The sequence below is a fragment of the Petromyzon marinus genome, unplaced genomic scaffold (genome assembly GCF_048934315.1).
Source record: "Petromyzon marinus isolate PM22_M1 ecotype Great Lakes invasive population unplaced genomic scaffold, UKy_Petmar_22M1.pri1.0 PM_G_Scaffold_87, whole genome shotgun sequence".
NCBI classification, from domain to species: domain Eukaryota; kingdom Metazoa; phylum Chordata; class Hyperoartia; order Petromyzontiformes; family Petromyzontidae; genus Petromyzon; species Petromyzon marinus.
The window spans coordinates 237,767-243,122 of NW_027423043.1; positions in this window are offsets into that span (position 1 = coordinate 237,767).

Consider the following 5,356-nt stretch of genomic DNA (forward strand, 5'->3'; position numbering starts at 1 on the left):
TCCATAATATCCCTGGCCATAATATCCCTGGCCCTAATATCCCTGGCCCTAATATCCCTGGCCCTAATATCCCTGGATATAATATCCCTGGCCCTAATATCCCTGGCCCTAATATCCCTGGCCCTAATATCCCTGGCCCTAATATCCCTGGCCTTAATATCGCTGGCCCTAATATCCCTGGCCCTAATATCCCTGGCCCTAATATCCCTGGCCCTAATATCCCTGGCCCTAATATCCCTGGCCATAATATCCCTGGCCCTAATATCCCTGGCCCTAATATCCCTGGCCCTAATATCCCTGGCCATAATATCCCTGGCCCTAATATCCCTGGCCCTTATATCCCTGGCCCGAATATCCCTGGCCCTAATATACCTGGCCCTAATATCCCAGGCTTAATATCCCTTCCATAATATCCCTGGCCATAATATCCCTGGCCCTAATATCCCTGGCCCTAATATCCCTGGCCCTAATATCCCTGGATATAATATCCCTGGCCCTAATATCCCTGGCCCTAATATCCCTGGCCCTAATATCCCTGGCCCTAATATCCCTGGCCCTAATATCGCTGGCCCTAATAACCCTGGCCCTAATATCCCTGGCCCTAATATCCCTGGCCCTAATATCTCTGGCCCTAATATCCCTGGCCCTAAAATCCCTGGCCGTAATATCCGTGGACCTAATATCCCTGGCCCTAATATCCCTGGCCCTAATATCACTGGCCCTAATATCCCTGGCCCTAATATTTCTGGGCCTAATATCCCTGGCCCTAATATCCCTGGCCCTAATATCCCTGGCCCTAATATCCCTGGCCTTAATATCCCTGGCCCTAATATCCCTGGCCCTAATATCCCTGGCCCTAATATCCCTGGCCCTAATATCCCTGGCCATAATATTTCTGGCCCTAATATCCCTGGCCATTATATCCCTGGCCCTAATATCCCTGACCGTAATATCCCTGGCCCTAATATCCCTGTCCCTAATATCTCTGGCCCTAATATCCCTGGCCCTAATATCCCTGGCCCTAATATCCGTGGCCCTAATATCCCTGGCCCAAATATCCCTGGCCCTAATATCCCTGGCCCTAATATCCCTGACCGTAATATCCCTGGCCCTAATATCCCTGGCCCTAATATCCCTCGCCCTAATATCTCTGGCCGTAATATCCGTGGACCTAATATCCCTGGCCCTAATATCCCTGGCCCTAATATCCCTGGCCCTAATATCCGTGGATCTAATATCCCTGGCCCTAATATCCCTGGCCCTAATATCCATGGCCCAAATATCCCTGGCACTAATATCCCTGGACCTAATATCCCTGGCATTAATATCCCTGGCCCTAATATCCCTGGCCCTAATATCCCTTGCCCTAAAATCCCTGGCCCTAATATCCCTGGCCCCAATATCCCTGGCCCTAATATCCCTGGCCCTAATATCCCTGGCCCTAATATCCCTGGCCCTAATATCCCTGGCCCTAATATCCCTGGCCCTAATATCCCTGGCCTTAATAACCCTGGCCCTAATAACCCTGGCCCTAATATCCCTGGCCCTAATATCCCTGGCCCTAATATCTCTGGCCCTAATATCCCTGGCCCTAATATCCCTGGCCGTAATATCCATGGACCTAATATCCCTGGCCCTAATATCCCTGGCCCTAATATCCCTGGCCCTAATATCCCTGGCCCTAATATCCCTGGCCCTAACATTTCTGGCCCTAATATCCCTGGCCCTAATATCCCTGGCCCTAATATCCCTGGCTCTAATATCGCTGGCCATAATATCCCTGGCCCTAATATCCCTGGCCCTAATATCCCTGGCCTTAATATCCCTGGCCCTAATATCCCTGGCCCTAATATCCCTGGCCCTAATATCCCTGGCCCTAATATCCCTGCCCATAATATGCCTGGCCCTAATATCCCTGGCCATTATATCCCTGGCCCTAATATCCCTGACCGTAATATCCCTGGCCCTAATATCCCTGGCCCTAATATCTCTGGCCCTAATATCCCTGGCCCTAATATCCCTGGCCCTAATATCCGTGGCCCTAATATCCCTGGCCCAAATATCCCTGGCCCTAATATCCCTGGCCCTAATATCCCTGGCCCTAATATCCCTGGCCCTAACATTTCTGGCCCTAATATCCCTGGCCCTAATATCCCTGGCCCTAATATCCCTGGCTCTAATATCGCTGGCCATAATATCCCTGGCCCTAATATCCCTGGCCCTAATATCCCTGGCCTTAATATCCCTGGCCCTAATATCCCTGGCCCTAATATCCCTGGCCCTAATATCCCTGGCCCTAATATCCCTGCCCATAATATGCCTGGCCCTAATATCCCTGGCCATTATATCCCTGGCCCTAATATCCCTGACCGTAATATCCCTGGCCCTAATATCCCTGGCCCTAATATCTCTGGCCCTAATATCCCTGGCCCTAATATCCCTGGCCCTAATATCCGTGGCCCTAATATCCCTGGCCCAAATATCCCTGGCCCTAATATCCCTGGCCCTAATATCCCTGACCCTAATATCCCTGGCCCTAATATCCCTGGCCCTAATATCCCTCGCCCTAATATCTCTGGCCGTAATATCCGTGGACCTAATATCCCTGGCCATAATATCCCTGGCCCTAATATCCCTGGCCCTAATATCCCTGACCCTAATATCCCTGGACCTAATATCCCTGGCCCTAATATCCCTGGCCCTAATATCCATGGCCCTAATATCCCTGGCCCTAATATTCCTGGACCTAATATCCCTGGCCCTAATATCCCTGGACCTAATATCCCTGGCCCTAATATCCCTGGCACTAATATCCCTGGCCCTAATATCCCTGGCCCTAATATCCCTTGCCCTAAAATCTCTGGCCATAATATCCCTGGCACTAATATCCCTGGCCCTAATATCCCTGGCCCTAATATCCCTGGCCCTAATATCCCTGGCCCTAATATCTCTGGCCCTAATATCCCTGGCCCTAATATCCCTGGCTGTAATATCCGTGGACCTGATATCCCTGGCCCTAATATTTCTGGCCCTAATATCCCTGGCCCTAATATCCTTGGCCCTAATATCCCTGGCCCTAATATCCCTGGCCTTAATAACCCTGGCCCTAATAACCCTGGCCCTAATATCCCTGGCCCTAATATCCCTGGCCCTAATATCTCTGGCCCTAATATCCCTGGCCCTAATATCCCTGGCCCTAATATCCCTGGCCCTAATATCCCTGGCCCTAATATTTCTGGCCCTAATATCCCTGGCCCTAATATCCTTGGCGCTAATATCCCTGGCCCTAATATAGCTGGCCATAATATCCCTGGCCCTAATATCCCTGGCCCTAATATCCCTGGCCTTAATATCCCTGGCCCTAATATCCCTGGCCCTAATATCCCTGGCCCTAATATCCCTGGCCCTAATATCCCTGGCCATAATATGCCTGGCCCTAATATCCCTGGCCATTATATCCCTGGCCCTAATATCCCTGACCGTAATATCCCTGGCCCTAACATCCCTGGCTCTAATATCTCTGGCCCTAATATCCCTGGCCCTAATATCCCTGGCCCTAATATCCGTGGCCCTAATATCCCTGGCCCAAATATCCCTGGCCCTAATATCCATGGCCCTAATATCCCTGACCCTAATATCCCTGGCCCTAATATCCCTGGCCCTAATATCCCTCGCCCTAATATCTCTGGCCGTAATATCGCTGGCCATAATATCCCTGGCCCTAATATCCCTGGCCCTAATATCCCTGGCCTTAATATCCCTGGCCCCTAAAATCCCTGGCCCTAATATCCCTGGCCCTAATATCCCTGGCCCTAATATCCCTGGCCATAATATGCCTGGCCCTAATATCCCTGGCCATTATATCCCTGGCCCTAATATCCCTGACCGTAATATCCCTGGCCCTAATATCCCTGGCCCTAATATCCCTGACCCTAATATCCCTGTCCCTAATATCCCTGTCCCTAATATCCCTCGCCCTAATATCTCTGGCCGTAATATCCGTGGACCTAATATCCCTTGCCCTAATATCCCTGGCCCTAATATCCCTGGCCCTAATATCCCTGGCCCTAATATCCCTGGACCTAATATCCCTGGCCCTAATATCCCTGGCCCTAATATCCATGGCCCTAATATCCCTGCCCCTAATATCCCTGGACCTAATATCCCTGGCCCTAATATCCCTGGACCTAATATCCCTGGCCCTAATATCCCTGGCACTAATATCCCTGGCCCTAATATCCCTGGCCCTAATATCCCTTGCCCTAAAATCCCTGGCCCTAATATCCCTGGCCCTAATATCCCTGGCCCTAATATCCCTGGCCCTAATATCCCTGGCCCTAATATCCCTGGCCATAATATCCCTGGCCCTAATATCCCTGGCCCTTATATCCCTGGCCCTAATATCCCTGTCCCTAATATACCTGGCCCTAATATCCCAGGCTTAATATCCCTTCCATAAAATCCCTGGCCATAATATCCCTGGCCCTAATATCCCTGGCCCTAATATCCCTGGCCCTAATATCCCTGGATATATATTATCCCTGGCCCTAATATCCCTGGCCCTAATATCCCTGGCCCTAATATCCCTGGCCCTAATATCCCTGGCCCTAATATCCCTGGCCTAATATATCGCTGGCCCTAATATCCCTGGCCCTAATATCCCTGGCCCTAATATCCCTGGCCCTAATATCCCTGGCCCTAATATCCATGGCCCTAATATCCCTGGCCCTAATATCAGTGGACCTAATATCCCTGGCCCTAATATCCCTGGACCTAATATCCCTGGCCCTAATATCCCTGGCACTAATATCCCTGGCCCTAATATCCCTGGCCCTAATATCCCTTACCCTAAAATCCCTGGCCCTAATATCCCTGGCCCTAATATCCCTGGCCCTAATATCCCTGGCCCTAATATCTCTGGCCCTAATATCCCTGGCCCTAATATCCCTGGCTGTAATATCCGTGGACCTGATATCCCTGGCCCTAATATTTCTGGCCCTAATATCCCTGGCCCTAATATCCTTGGCCCTAATATCCCTGGCCCTAATATCCCTGGCCTTAATAACCCTGGCCCTAATAACCCTGGCCCTAATATCCCTGGCCCTAATATCCCTGGCCCTAAAATCTCTGGCCCTAATATCCCTGGCCCTAATATCCCTGGCCCTAATATCCCTGGCCCTAATATCCCTGGCCCTAATATTTCTGGCCCTAATATCCCTGGCCCTAATATCCTTGGCGCTAATATCCCTGGCCCTAATATAGCTGGCCATAATATCCCTGGCCCTAATATCCCTGGCCCTAATATCCCTGGCCTTAATATCCCTGGCCCTAATATCCCTGGCCCTAATATCCCTGG